General features: G+C 41.0%; 1 protein-coding gene across 1 annotated transcript in view; it reads right to left on the bottom strand.

Annotated features, from left to right (window-relative positions):
- Nucleotides 1–15,712, bottom strand: part of SPOCK1 (SPARC (osteonectin), cwcv and kazal like domains proteoglycan 1) — a 396,972-nt gene that overhangs the window by 343,279 nt on the left and 37,981 nt on the right.

Here is a 15,712-nt window from a genome sequence, read left to right as displayed (position 1 = left end):
TTTCCCAAAAATAAGGGTGGGGTCAAAATGACCCTTTATTGAACCCCAAAGTTGAGGGTGTCATATATTTTGCGATCATTAACCAAGCTATTCTTCGAGCACAAGCACAACTCTAAAAATGCAGCCAACCTTGTATACAGGAAAAAGTACCATATGTTTAAAATACAATACATTGTACTATAAGCTATCTAGCTCTAACTACAGCTGCTCTGTGGCTGCCTGATGCATTAGCCAATGGTGCCATGTTGCTATGCAGATGCTACCACAAACAGGACCTAGCTTTTTTCACACTGCTGCAAACCACCATAAAACATAACACACATATTGGCCAGGAGCCATTCCATACAGCAGTTATTGTGAATTCAGACTTGAAAGCATATTGGCCAAATGCAAAATAGAAATTGCTTAGTTTGGACCTGAAGAGCAGCTAGCTTGCAGTTCCTATAAGAGGAACTTTTGGGAAGCACTGGTGGAGAGGAATGAGAGCACGTGTCCTTTCACCACAGAAAGACTATTGCCAGCTCAGTAAACGTATGAACTGGGTGACTTAAAAAACAAATTTATAAGAGTTATCACAAGGCATGAAGTTAAGTAATACAGAAGCTCAGAGCTCAAGAACTAAACAAAGAGGAAAAAGCAAGCAAGCAAGCAAGAATGAATTACTTAAAATAAATAAATCAGATGTAAGGGACTCATTATTTGGCTTTTTCTCAGATCTGCAAAACAGACTGCCATAATCAAGATGCTTAACCTCACAACATGCATCTTTTTCACATTTAGCTGACGTGGTAAAGTCACCCATGCATTAAGATCGAACCTGTAGATGAAAGATATTGCATTTCCCCATCATGTATAAACCCATTAGGTTCTGTTCTATAATAATAAAATTCCTATCATAATCATTTTTTCTCTTGAAATGTAATTTCAATGCATGGCATATTCCCCTGGAGCAACCAAGCCAAAGCTGTGCGTCTATTTTAGTTATTTTTTGTCAGAGCATTTACCTTTGTGTTATTTTGATAGGAAGGTTCATTTTAGATTAAGCTGATAATCACAAACACTTGTCAACTGTAATCAATCTGTTGGAAATGCAAACAGAATGTAATGTCTCAAAGTTTTCTGGCAAACAGAAATAAAGAGTGATTTCTGTATCTTTGAGAAGTGATAATCTAGACAAAGAAGTTATGGGAAGGTTCTTACTGACTTGCTTTTCATAATGGCAGCCTCAGTGCATTGAGAACAAGCAGCTTAGAAACACTGGCAGGGGCAGTTGCAGTCCAGCACAGCTGCAGAAGGACTGAAGATCCTCTGCTGCATGACTGATGGGGTCTTCAGCCTTGGCTAGTCATGGAGGTTTCCCACCAAAAGTTCAAATTTGAGATGGCCGATCGGGGATGGTTGGGGGGGGGGCATAGTGTTTGGAGACAGACCTATGGGAGCCTGTTTCCACTCAGGTATGCCTCTTTGCCATATATCCCACCTGCCCACTCTGTATATCTGTGGACTCTCTGGAGGTAAGCGGAGACTGCTGTTGCATGATCATGCTGTGGAATTAATCAGTTGCTGTACTCGGGGCAAGGGAGGAATTTGCCTGCATATAAATTGGGCCTATCTGGGGGTTTTGCCTACCTCATAGCAACTGTCACAGCTTTCGGAGGAAAAGCTGTGGATCCTTAGCTAAATTGGAACAAAGGTTTAGAGTACCCCAGTAAAGGGTCTGTGGGGATAGTTCTGTCTGAAGGCTCAGACAGGGGCTAATGGGTCATCACACTCTTCCAAGTGGTGGCCTGGCAGGTTTGCCCCATTTGATCTATGTCAGGGGGGAAATCCTTTAAAAAGCAGGATTGATCCTAATGGAGCAATCAACCAACAACTGGATAGGACTGATTCAGGAGACATACCCGCTGCCTATACCAAATTCTACATACATCTGTAATCAGTGGCGTAGGAAGGGAGTGGAGAGGGCGGTCCGCCCCAGGTGCCACTCTAGTGACAAGATGGCCCCTGCCTCCCCACAGCTGTAGAGCGGTTGTATGGTAAGCGTGCAGGTCACATGCGCAGTCCGTATGGGCTGCGCCACCCCGGGTGTCGGAGAGGATTCCTCCGCCACTGTCTGTAATCAATAAAAGTTGGGGCCATTTCATTCCCAGGTCATTACTGATACCTTCACACCTCCAAACCCTGGTGAACCCGGGCTCACTGAGCCTGTGTCTGCAAATGCCTCTTATTTTATTACACAAGACTTATTTAAAAGGGAAGTTGAAAAAATGCAAAATCTGAAATATAGTTTGTGGTAAGAGACAGATATAACACTGCCAATCTGTAAGCCAGGGTCTGCAAATTGGAAGCAACCTTCCAAAACATACACGTCACCCTGCAACATTTTGTTTGCTTTAATCATGGCACTACACCAATGCTTACTTCAGAGTCAACAAATTTGCCACATTCATCATATACAATTTTAATCTGAAATGTGATAAAGCATTTGAGTGGAAATGCTTTGCAAATAATTGTTAGCATCTGTCTGTCTCAACAGACCTCTGGGGGTGAAGTCAAACCGCTGGAGAAACATGGCACCTGCTGTGGCTGCAAAGACCAGTAACTCATAACTGTGGCCTCCTGCATTGTTTTTGCTGTGTTAGCAGCACTGAAGTGACCACTCTGGGGCATGAGCCTGGACAATGTCTTTGGAGGTCCTGGTCTTTGGATGTGGTCCAATGGAAAGCAGAGCAATATGTTTGGCACCAGCTTGCCAAAAGGAACTTGAAAGAAACTTTGGAAGTAAGCTTCAGTTCTACCGATGTTGCTAGAGCAGATTTCTCAATCTTGGGTCCCCATATGTTGCTGGACTACAGCTCCCATCATTGCAAACTAGCAATATCAGTGGTCAGGGATGATGGGTTGCACTAGATTAAAGGCCACCGTGCATTTTGGAAACTGCAAATGAAAGAAACACACTAATATTTTGAAAATTGTAGTTATAAATAATAAATACATAATGGCAAATTTAAGAGTAGATTGTGCAGTTTTTGCTGCAACACCAAAACAAGGTCCTGCGTGACCAAGGTATTTAATGTAGCATGAGAATTCTTAATCTACAGGTGGTAAGTAGTATATTTGGTAAAGGAAGGGATGATAAATTATGCACTCACTCATCTCTCTTTCTTGGTGATGTTAGTTTGACCTGGAACAGAATCATTTAATTTTTGCATAGTGGGAAGCAATGTCCAAGGTTCAATATCAAATTACTTTGCATCACCAGATTTGCAGCTGATCGTTTTAAAATGGACAAATCATAGTTTGAAATGTATTTTAATAATGCCCTTTTCCTTTATCAAAATGAAAGCTTGCCAGATATCATGTGAGAACACTGAACTTCACAGATGACATATGCATAGATATCTCTGAAGCAATAGATAAAGTACTAATGAATCAAGTCAAGTGCAATAAGGAACTTAGTATAAACTGAAATTTAGGCTGACAAGGTGGCATAACATTGCAATTGATTTTTTCTCTCTCCCTTCAATTCCAACTAGGATAGTTTTTGAAAAGGAAATCATAACTTTAACACGTTAGAAAATTTGTCTCCCAGAAAGCTGTTCGATTATGAACAATTTCACTCCTTTAAGGTTTGCAGTATCCAAGGAGTACCTGAAATCTTGAGTACTTTCTGAAACATCTTGAGTACTTTCTGAAACATCTTGAGTACTTTCTGAAACATCTTAAGGATATTTGTGAAACTACAGTAAAACTTGCTGCTGGGGCACTATGATTGGCCAAGGCTAAATGGTATGTATTGATATGAGTTTCTGGGTGCCAGGCACCCTACATTCCTGGATTAAGTAAATACCAGACTTTAATCTATGTTTAGAGTGTTAAAGCCAGGCCAGGTCCCTGTGTCAGGAAATCACATGGGAGACAAGCCATTAAGAAACACAAAGGGAAGTTAATGAGCCATTAGGAAAGCCAAAAAGAGAGGACTCTGTGCCAGATAGAAAATGGGAGCCCCCCCCCCCTCAACTCAAAGTTTAGATAAGAAGACAAAGCAGAGTTTAAAAGTAGTTTCAGAGTTAGCTGTGAGGTGACCCAGGGGAAAGTGTTTGCAATCTGAAAAAGTCAGCCAGCTGCAGAGAGTCACAACCATGGTTGGTGTCTGTCTGAATCCATGGCTGCAGCTATGGGAGAAGCAAGACCCTCTTGAGAGTATCAATACTGTACGTGTCTCTATCATCAGCTCAGGTTGTATATATGTGTAAATAAACCATATATCATAAAGACACTACATTTTCTGCTGTGCCTCATTCCCAAAAGAAAACATAAACCCTGGGAAGGCATGCCTGGAATCCCTGGAACCTTGCACTGCACAGAAACTGGGGTGGAGTGCAATAGTATCTATCTACTATATATGTCTTTGGAAACATGAAAGCACTTCAAAAGTTACAGAAAACATCTAGTCAGCCCACAACTGAAACACTGAGTTCCAAAACTGTGCAGTAACAAGACAGCTCTATGTGTTTCAGTTGCATAGATCAAGGGTGGCTAACCTGTGCCCCCACCCTCATACTTTTTGGAGTCAAACTGACATCAGCCCCATCCAGCATGACCAACAAACAGTCAAGGATGATGAGAGCTGTGGACCAGGAACACCAGAAAGGCCACAGGTTAGTCACCCCGGCACAGATTGATAGTGATGTAAAATATATCACTAGGTAACAGCATCATCTGAAATTTTCTGTAATGAGTGGAAAGTATGGAGCAGAACCAATAAATGTGGTTCAGTTTCCAATAAATGTGTACGGTTTGCTTCCCCTCCCTTTTCTCCTTGTTTGCAAATGACATCCAAAATGGATTGGAGGCAGTAATGGACAAGAACTGCAGATAGAAAAGTATGATGAAGAAGAAGAAGAAGAAGAGGAGGAGGAGGAGGAGGAGTTTGGATTTGATATCCTGCCTTTCACTCCCTTTAAGGAGTCTCAAAGCGGCTAACATTCTCCTTTCCCTTCCTCCCCCACAACAAACACTCTGTGAGGTGAGTGGGGCTGAGAGACTTCAAAGAAGTATGACTGGCCCAAGGTCACCCAGCAGCTGCATGTGGAGGAGCGGAGACGCGAACCCGGTTCCCCAGATTACGAGACTACCGCTCTTAACCACTACACCACACTGGCTCTCTTGGACCTCTTGGCTGTTCTTTGCACTCAGTCTGCTATCAGGTCCATCAGATATTCTGATGGGATTTACCAACTAGACAGATCACAAACTATAGCTTGAGAAGAAATTGCTTTACTACACTTGTAGCCTGCCCTTCCTCCAATAAAACCAAACAATTATTTACTTGCCCCTGTAAATCCTGTATCTATTGCTTCTCAGGTTATGGATGCCAATCTCCAAGGACAACCATGTGGTGGGAGTATAAGGACACCTTCAAATGACAAAGGAACCGCTATGATCAGGCTATAGATCATGGGCAATGAGGTGAGAGCTTAAACGCTATCCTGTGTTTGGATGACACACTAAGTTGAAGCTTGCTAAGCTAAAAGAACCAGGGAGAAGCAAAGTAGGTAAGAGCTCATCTCTGCAAGCCAGGAGATTTATGCAGTTGGAGAACTCTGTGGAAACAAATGAGCAATGCACAGGCAGCTTGTCATAGCTGTTGTTGTTGTTGTTGTTTAGTCGTTTAGTCGTGTCCGACTCTTCGTGACCCCATGGACCAGAGCACGCCAGGCACTCCTGTCTTCCACTGCCTCCCGCAATTTGGTCAGACTCATGTTTGTAGCTTTGAGAACACTGTCCAACTATCTCGTCCTCTGTCGTCCCCTTCTCCTTGTGCCCTCCATCTTTCCCAACATCAGGGTCTTTTCCAGGGAGTCTTCTCTTCTCACGAGGTGGCCAAAGTATTGGAACCTCAGCTTCACGATCTGTCTTTCCAGTGAGCACTCAGGGCTGATTGCCTTAAGAATGGATAGGTTTGATCTTCTTGCAGTCCATGGGAAGAATTCAAAAGCATCAATTCTTCGGCGATCAGCCTTCTTTATGGTCCACCTCTCACTTCCATACATAACTACTGGGAAAACCATGGCTTTAACTATACGGACCTTTGTTGGAAAGGTGATGTCTCTGCTTCTTAAGATGCTGTCTAGGTTTGCCATCGCCTTTCTCCCAAGGAGCAGGCGTCTTTTACTTTCGTGACTGCTGTCACAGCTACAACCCCCAAAACACACTTTCTGTACCTTCTATACCTTTGGATTTGGCAAATGTATTACTTCCCCATTTGTAGCACAGTAGCCAACATTTACACGGCAGCAGAGAGGCAAATAGAACATGTATGGTCATAGTGCTCTCAGTGGGGGCAAAGAGAGTCTCAAATTGATCTCTCTCAGGGGGAGAGAGCTGTGAGTTACATGGGCCAGCCAGAGTCCCCAGAGGGAAAGGCCAGAACTGTCTGACATTTAAGTCTGCTCCATCCCCTGTTCCCTCTCTTTTTGCCTTGCAATACCCTCCCTCCCTCTATAGTGTGAGGTTTGCCTAGCTGCCTTTTTTCTGGGGCTGAGTAGGAATTTTGGGGGAATCCCTGATTAGCAATGTGGACTCCCTGTTTTCACAGACTTCACACTGTAGGGCACCCTGTGTTAATCTGGCAAAATTTGGCTGTTTGGCTTCAGTGCAGGCTGGTAAAATCTTAATTCACTGCCAACCTTAGGCATTATGAGGATAAAGGGAAGTCTTCAGTCATCAATAGTCTGAGGCTTTGGTGTGCCATTAGGTCCTGACCTGCACACCATGGTAAACAATGGACAGCAGGGCCCAGGTATAGTGGTACCTCGGGTTACATACGCTTCAGGTTACATACGCTTCAGGTTACAGACTCCGCTAACCCAGATATAGTACCTCAGGTTAAGAACTTTGCTTCAGGATGAGAACAGAAATTGAGCAGCAGCGGCGTGGCAGCAGCAGGAGGCCCCATTACCTAAAGTGGTGCTTCAGGTTAAGAACAGTTTCAGGTTAAGAACGGACCTCCGGAATGAATTACGTACTTAACCCGAGGTATCACTGTACACAGGTTGGACTTTAATTATCGAAGTTTCACTTAGCAAGGTGAAACTTCTCCCAATCCTTGGCTGGGGGCAAATAATTTGGTAGCTCACATGCCTGGAGGATGAGGGATACATTCCTCACATGTAATCATTGATTCCTCTGCCTGCATTTAGTTAGTTGGCTAACCAGCAAATCTTCTAATTCATTGTATTTTATAAAACATAAGCTTTTTTAAAACCACCCAACATGTTGTCTTGAGTCTTCTTTCTCGGTATGTGGGCGAAATGCTAGCATGTTCCTTTAAAATCAGAAGAACTGTGTTTTTGTTGCAGGCCTCGTCCCAAAACAATTAAACGCAGAGTACACCAGACGTTGGTAGTGAGCCTATATAACCTTTTCATCACAACAAAGATATAGTAAGCATTTGAATAGATTTTCTTATCTTGAATATAATGCTAACGTTATTAAACTATAAAACAGATTTAAAACATACAGATTCATCTTTGCCTCAAAGAGAATTCTGAGACTATTAGAAAATGTTTTACTGAGCATTCAAAAGTTTAAAAGCTTAGACTTTTTTTAAAAAAAAGGCTGCTCCTTTTTATGGATATTATTTTGTGTGAAGAATGTTCTGAGACTCAAGATACATTACTATGTAATGGCTGTATGAATTCACAGAGAGAAGACAAAGGAATAGTTTAACTATGCTTGCTTCAATATCCACACACAATTTATCTACTGTTTATTATGTATGCAGCTAATCTATGCTTAGCAATTCCATTTACCAAACGAAGCTTAAGCATTCCAGTAGACACAAACCTTTACATCACCATTGTTTCAAATGACTGTCTTACACCCTACTGACTCATTTGAAGGCTTGCTTCCTGAATAGTGCATGAATGGGTTTGCAAAATGGTTCAGGCTTTATTAACAGTAGCTTAATAAACATGAGACATGATAATAAAATGACACTTAGTTTTGTAAAATGAATCGAGCACAGTATTGTCATTTGCTACTTACTGCCATAAGCAAATTGAGAAACTGAAAAATTAAGCCTCAATTCATTTTCCTAAGCAATATCAGCATACCATTTTACAAAAACATCCACATCTTTGATATCAAGATTGGGCTTTCAATCATGCTAAATCAGTTTTAAGCTCCACTAAGTGGCATTTGACATAATGATGCTTGTAACTGCCAATTGAGAGGAAAAAGCTATACAATCTATTATGCAAATGGCAGCATCTGATCCTGAAATGTTGGCAAACCAAAGCAAAGAATATCAAAAAGAACTATCAAGAGCACTGGATATACGATGAACTTCGACTGATGATTCTCCAAGGATAAAATGATAGTTGCCTTAATCAGACACATTCACAATGCAACAAAGCAAAATATGTACACCATTGTATTCTGTGGGACTTTCCTCCAAGTAAATATACATATAACATGATTGCATAGCTTATATATTTTCATTTATTTGTCTCATATTTTATAATGATAGAAATTTGATAAAAATAATATATCAGCATACTTTTGAGATATGGCAAGCATATTTGATTTGAGCTCCTTTACAGCCATTAAAATATGTGTGCTGTAACACACCTCCTTTGCATCTATTTACAAATGCCTTTTAAATCTACCCTGGTGACATGAACATAACTTGTCAAATAAACACACCATGGGCATAGTCCCACTTGGATGCTGCACACTCAGCTCTGAGCCAGCAAAAGCTCTCAATTTTTGAGCCTTAGCCTAATGGTAGAACACAGGGTTTGCATGCAGATGGTCTCAGGTTAAATTCCTAGCACCTCCGGGCAGCACTAGGAAACACTTCTGTCTGAAATCCTGTAAAGCTTGACATAAAATAGCTTGCAAAATGCTGTGCTGTCTTACATTTTTCTCGACAGAGAATTGCATATGTCACAAGTTCCTTTCATGTGTGTATAATAGTGCTATTGTTCCTAGAGAAAGAGGTACTGGAGCTCACCATGAATGCCTCCCTTGTTCTCTTATAATGGCAATGGAGCCCACCTGAGAGGTGCCAGAACTGAGTTTCGGTTGAAAAAAAGCCTTGGGTGCACCACACAACCACTGGTGAAAATGGTGCACCGCTGGCCTGCCCAGATTTCCACATTGTTGTAGACATCTGAAGTTAAGAAACCTATGCATGAGGAGCTGATCAAACACAGGTTTTCATGTGGGCAGGAGCCTTTCCTGATTCCTCAATCAAGAAGGCTTAAATGTGCACTCAATCTTTCTGGCCAGCTTTCCACAACTTAGTGCCTTCCAGATGCTTTGAACTAAGATTCCCATCCACCTTGGTCAACAAGGTTGATTGTCAAGGATGATGGGGCATGCAGTCCAAACATTTGTAAGGAACTATGTTGAGAAAGGTTGTTCCAGCAGTCCATATGCACAAGTTCAATGAAACACTGAGCATTTGGTCTAATCCTTCCCCTTGGGGATATAAAATTACCAGGCAGCCAGGCCTGATGACATTAGGGTTATGAAATGGAGAGATCACAAATGGGCTGTATAACAGTGATGTTTGCTACAAAGTAAGAAGTCTGAGAGAAGACAAACTAAAGCAGTCCTTGATTTTTAAACTGGCACATCTAATGTAACGCAATCATTTATTCTAAGCAACATCCCCAAGTTGCTTTTCTGAATCTACAGTACCTATTGTTTTGGCTGTGGGTCAAAGATTTGCCGTTACTTCATCCAAGAACATAGTTAACCAACTTCTGGCATCAATCTGTGAGGGTCAGCAAAGGAGCATAGTCTGCTACAGCCACAGCTGTCACATTGAACTTGTACAAAATACCTCTCATACTGTAATCATTGAAATGTAAGGCACAAAAGTAATACATAACAAGTTCAGTGCTTATGCCAAGCATATAAGAGTAATACTTTTTTTGTCAAGCTTAAGTATTGTTCTGCTGTCCACTGAAGTACTACTTTCAATCAATCAATCAATCAATCAATCAATCTATCAATCATGCTTTTGCATTTTAAAAGTCAGATTCTTATATAAAACATTCTAAATACGAACACACAGAGGCAAGTAATGAAAGCTCAAAAGGGTAGTGGTAAAGATACATAGGCCCTGCCTTGTAATGTACTGAACGGAATGGGGAAGCAGCGGGAAATCTATGCATGCAAGTATCGTCTGTGTTTTGGTGCATCACCAAGAATTAGAAAAAAGGATATGATTATGCAAATAGTAAGAGGCTTGGTTATAAAGCTCGTTTAAGCACCTCTCTCATGAGGGTCTCTGATTATAACCCTTCCAGTTCTCCCTTATAAATGAAAAACACATTCCAACCCTGATGCAAAAATGACCCAGCTTCTAGCACTGTGTTGTTCCTTGTATTAAAGAACAAAGCTAGAAACTCGTAAGCAAATGACAAATGTTTTATTTTGCTTTAATACTAAAGAATTCCATCATGATTAATCTTTCAGCTTCTGCTGTTCCATACCCCTTTGCTCCTCGTTCCTTAAAGGAGCTTCACTCGCAAACACCACACTCAGAGAAAGGAATGCAAGGGGACTTTGTGCACAGAGCCCTGTGCATCTGGCTTTGGAAATCTTCCTGAGCACGTGCACACACACAGTGTGGATGCCAAACGCCATAAACAGACATTTTGCTACCAACATTTTAATGATGAACAATTATTCCAAATCCTGTATCGGTGAAAAGCCACATGAAATTTTTGTTGTTCCTTTTCTATGCCAGCATCATAAAAATATTTCTACAAGATTAATAATAATAAAAAAAACCCGAACAGATGGATGCAGTTCCTGGTTGTGTGGGCCAGGCTGTTACTTCGGTTAAATTAGAGAAATACCAGTACTTTGACAACTTGCTTGGTTGTTGGATGTTGACAATAATACCAAAAGGAAAAAAATTCAGAGACAATGCTGCTGGGAACAAAAAATAATCCTGCAACATAAATAAATGAATAAGAAATGCACACACTCTACCACTGGCCTCCTTGTACTGTAATAAAGTAGCGTATTTTTCAGTGTCTAAGACTAGGTTTTTCCCCTTAAAAATGTCAAAAATTAGGGGGTGCCTTATACACAGATACATCTCCCCCCCTCATTTTCTGAAATCTGAGTCCCCCAAAATAGGGGACGTCTTATACATGAGGGCATCATAGAGGGGAAAATACGGTATATCTCCACATATTCTAATGATTGGGAATCCCTCTGTAAATGAAATGGAAAAACAAAGCCTCTTTCACTGTGGGATGATGGGAGAAAACTTTCAAAAAATTGGAGGTCAGGTTTTGGGCACAGTACTAGTATTTGCAACATGGGGGGGGGAGGCGGAAATGTACATTTTATTAATTATGCTTGGTTTTGACCCATACCTCACCCAATTTTTTAATAGGAATCCACCTCCTGAACTTCTGAGCTGTCACTTTATTTCTTTAAAAATTAGTAAGTCATGCGACATACACAGAGTCATCACTTTGGAGATAAGGAAAAGGCGACAATAGGTATAATAACCATTTCTAGAACTACACAGCTTTTCAAATAAAACTGAAGTGTCATCTAAAGCCAGTTCTTGGTTAATACATTGAACAGTAAAGCAAGCATAAACTATATTTTCCTATTAACAATTAATGGTCATTTGAACCATTGTGGTCATTTGAACCAGTGATGAAGGGCTGTTCAAGAGGAACTTGGTCTTTTATTTGAAGTTTTGAGGAATATTGTTGAATGGAAAACTTTTGAGTAATTATAGAAAGATCTTAGCTATGGGGAAATATGTAATATGGCATTATATTAAATCCTGTGTATATTTTAATTTTGTTCCAGATAATTATGAAAAAGCAAAGTCTCAGTGGAGCTGAAAGACTTTTATGGAAGCACCCATTGCCTTATGGAAGCATTTATCTCAGAAGGGGAAGAAAAGTTATCTCAGATTCTGGATAAACGTAGCGGCAATTCCCTCCAGTTAAGAGCATGCTGTACTCAAAACACATTATGCGCAATAGTGACTTGTAGTGAGTCCTTGAAGACCTTGTCCCTGCCCATTTTCACCTAAACTAGAAGAGCATAGCCCTTTCTTTCTCTAGTCACAAAAGAAGCTACTGCAGCTAGAGGTGATATCCACAGGCATCTGGGTGATGCACTAGATGGGTCATTGGTCTGATCCAGTAGGCTCTTTTTATATTATTAGGTGCCTAGCTATTAATATGTATATTAGTCAGTTTGCTAATGTGGGTTTATAATACTATTTTTGTGGAAATTATGTTATGACTATAGTTTTGATATACCTACAATATATTTTGAGAAACGCTTGCAAAAATGAAACATATGAAAGACAAAAAAATGAGAACCAATCTCAATAATCTAAAGTGTTTTGCGTTTATTAAAAATTGAAACTGGTCCTCCTTTTTCGTCCTCACTGTTCTTAAGAGCTGCTTTCAGCAGTTTTTCTTTAAAATAAATCTAATGATGATAATGATGGTAGTGATGCTTCCATAAATATTATTTTTGTCCTCTACCACAGGTTGAGTTTGCATCAGTTGTTGCTGCCCTCATTTCCCTGCTTCCCCACAGTGTACAAAAGCCAGATTATAAGAATCATATACTACTCTAGTACATGAATATTTTGATCAAGTGTAACAACGTCATGACCCTCTGTAAAAGCAATTAATTTCTTTAATCTCAAAGCCATCCTAAGGCTCAGTGCCTTCTGCTTAACGTCACCTTTATGTGACGTGCTCCAGGCTATAAGAAAGATGTGAACACCATATTTGAAAATGTTTCCAATACTTCTCAAGTAAAATCGGCATAGGAAAGATATGTATTTTTTATGTTCCTAAATTGAACTGGGTCTTCTCTTATCATCCATTAAGTTCCATGGGGTGTTGATATTTATTGCTTCTAACCATATGTTTAAATCAGACTATGCTTTCCCACCTTTTTTACACTTTCATGGGATGTCACAGTGTTTAAAGACAATGACTTAAGTCACAGCAGCACAGGAACTTCCAACAGAACACTGCTGCTATCACTTTACACCTACATTTTAGGGACAGTTTAGAATAAAATCATGCTTCCCTTCAGGTTCATGTCCTCAGAGCTAAATTTCCTTTCCCTACCCCTTTGCCCAAAAGGATTCTTCCAGTGCTGAAGGCAACTGCTGGCAAGATAGACATCACATTTTTTCCTAAAATAAAATAAAATAAAATAACCACAAGGGTTTTGGCACTTAGTGACAATGCAGAAGCAGGGCATTCTCAACAACAGCACCCATTCTATGTGACAGTTTCCTCTGTCAGGTCATTCTTGGGGCAAAGATAGTCATGGCCTTTAAATGCTTCTTTTAAAGTTACATTTATTGTATGGCTCTCAATAATTAATTCTATATTTTTGTATATGGCTCAATTTTATTTGTGCTATATAATTTTGTTCAGTGCTTTATCTAGTTTTTAGGGAATTTTATTAAATGCTACTGTTGTTATATACCTTATTTAATTAATATTTATTTATTGGGTTTATTATGCAATTAGAACCCGTTTCCCTTTTATGCTTCTCTCTCTCTTATCATATATTTTTGTGGGTGTCAAAAACTAACGTATCCTGAAGCCAGAGAAAAAGCTTTGCCAGAGAAAAGATGATCAGTACATAGAATTCCCACTCAGAAATATCACAGGTCTCCCAGGGCAAAAGTGCAGAGCAAAATGAAAAATCTTTGCCATATGCTAAGGGACGGGACAGCATATTATAACTTCTCTTACTTCAGCCTAATAGGCAAAAAACAACAACCCAAAAAGCAAAACACTTCAAAACTCAGTATCAGAATTTGCAGACTTCAAGTATCGCTACTGAACTTTTCAGTCATAATAAATCTCGATACTTTAACCTGTTGGCAGCTTCTTTTATGCTATTGATTGCCTCCTGGGTCTACCAGCTGTACTAATTTAAATTCTCTAATACCTAAGCATTTTAGCAACAATGCCTAGCATTAATTAATGTGAAATACTCAGCTGTACCCAACTTTCATCTGTCTGCATCTACAATGCCATCAAATAAATGGAAAGATCAAGGCGTAACGTTTGCTACTTGGGAAGCGGGGGGCGGGGCGAAAACCCAGTTTAATTTGGCTAGAAAGGACAGGGAAGGGGGAAAGCTAAGTTTGGTCCAAGTGGGAGGAGCACCTGCTGGAAACTGGCAGGACCATAAAAGGGCCACCAGGATTTTTCTTGACAGAAAATTCTCCCTGGCAAAGCTCCAAAGGATGGATAAAGGTGTAACCACCAGGTTACCTACAGCTCCCAAGAAGCTTGAATGGGAAAAATTAAGCCTCTGAAGCAGAGGAAACTAGAGATCACTCTTTAAATCCCAAATTTTATTCATTTCTCACTTTTAAGATATACTTTCCTTTATTTTTCTCTCTATAATGACCGAGGAAAAGCAACAGGCAGAGCAGCTATGGAAAAGGACAAGGTAGTCATCTATAATGTGTAAAATGAAAAACAATAATCATATGTCATGGAAATGCAAGCTATTCGCCTTAGGTCACATATTATCTTAATTTTAAATACTGGTAAAGGTAAAGGTACCCCTGCCCGTACGGGCCAGTCTTGACAGACTCTGGGGTTGTGCGCCCATCTCACTTAAGAGGCCAGGGGCCAGCGCTGTCCGGAGACACTTCCGGGTCACGTGGCCAGCGTGACATCGCTGCTCTGGCCAGAGCCAGAGCCAGAGCCAGAGCCGCACACGGAAACGCCGTTTACCTTCCCGCTGGTAAGCGGTCCCTATTTATCTACTTGCACCCGGAGGTGCTTTCGAACTGCTAGGTTGGCAGGCGCTGGGACCGAGCAGCGGGAGCGCACCCCGCCGCAGGGATTCGAACCGCCGACCTTTCGATCGGCAAGTCCTAGGCACTGACCTGCGTCCCTTAAATACTGACTCAATGGTAAATGTTTAGCTATGAACAACACTATATTACAGATCAGGGCTAAAAGATGAAATGGTAAACTTTCTTTTGATGCATCTTTTTGCATAAATAAAAACAATTAGTTTAAATGCTGAAATGAAATACAGGAAACAAGTTGTTGTTTAGTCGTTTAGTCGTGTCTGACTCTTCGTGACCCCATGGATCAGAGCACGCCAGGCACTCCTGTCTTCCACTGCCTTCTGTAGTTTGGTCAAACTCATGCTGGTAGCTTCGAGAACACAAAAAAAAGGTAAAGGGCCCCTGACCATTAGGACTGACTCTGGGGTTGTGGCACTCATCTCGCTCTATAGGCCGAGGGAGCCGGCGTACGGCTTCCGGTTCATGTGGCCAGCATGACTAAGCCACTTCTGGCGAACCAGAGCAGCACACGGAAATGCCGTTTACCTTCCCGCCAGAGTGGTACCTATTTATCTACTTGCACTTTGACGTGCTTTCGAACTGCTAGGTTGGCAGGAGTAGGGACCGAGCAACGGGAGCTCACTCCGTCGCGGGGATTCGAACCGCTGACCTTCTGATCAGCAAGTCCTAGGCTCTGTGGTTTAACCCACAGCACCACCCGCGCTCATAAATAGTGGTGCTTATTTATGAGTAAAGATCATGTGGACTCTGCTGCAAATAACTTCACATTCATGCTTAGGTAAGTTAACAGACATGCTGCAAATAAAGCTGCTATCTTCTAATTTGAAGAAACATATA

Source organism: Podarcis cretensis, assembly GCF_951804945.1.
Source record: "Podarcis cretensis genome assembly, chromosome: 2".
Classification (NCBI taxonomy): Eukaryota; Metazoa; Chordata; class Lepidosauria; order Squamata; family Lacertidae; genus Podarcis; species Podarcis cretensis.
Note: the sequence above shows the minus strand (reverse complement) of the source record. Positions and strands in the feature narration are given on the sequence as shown.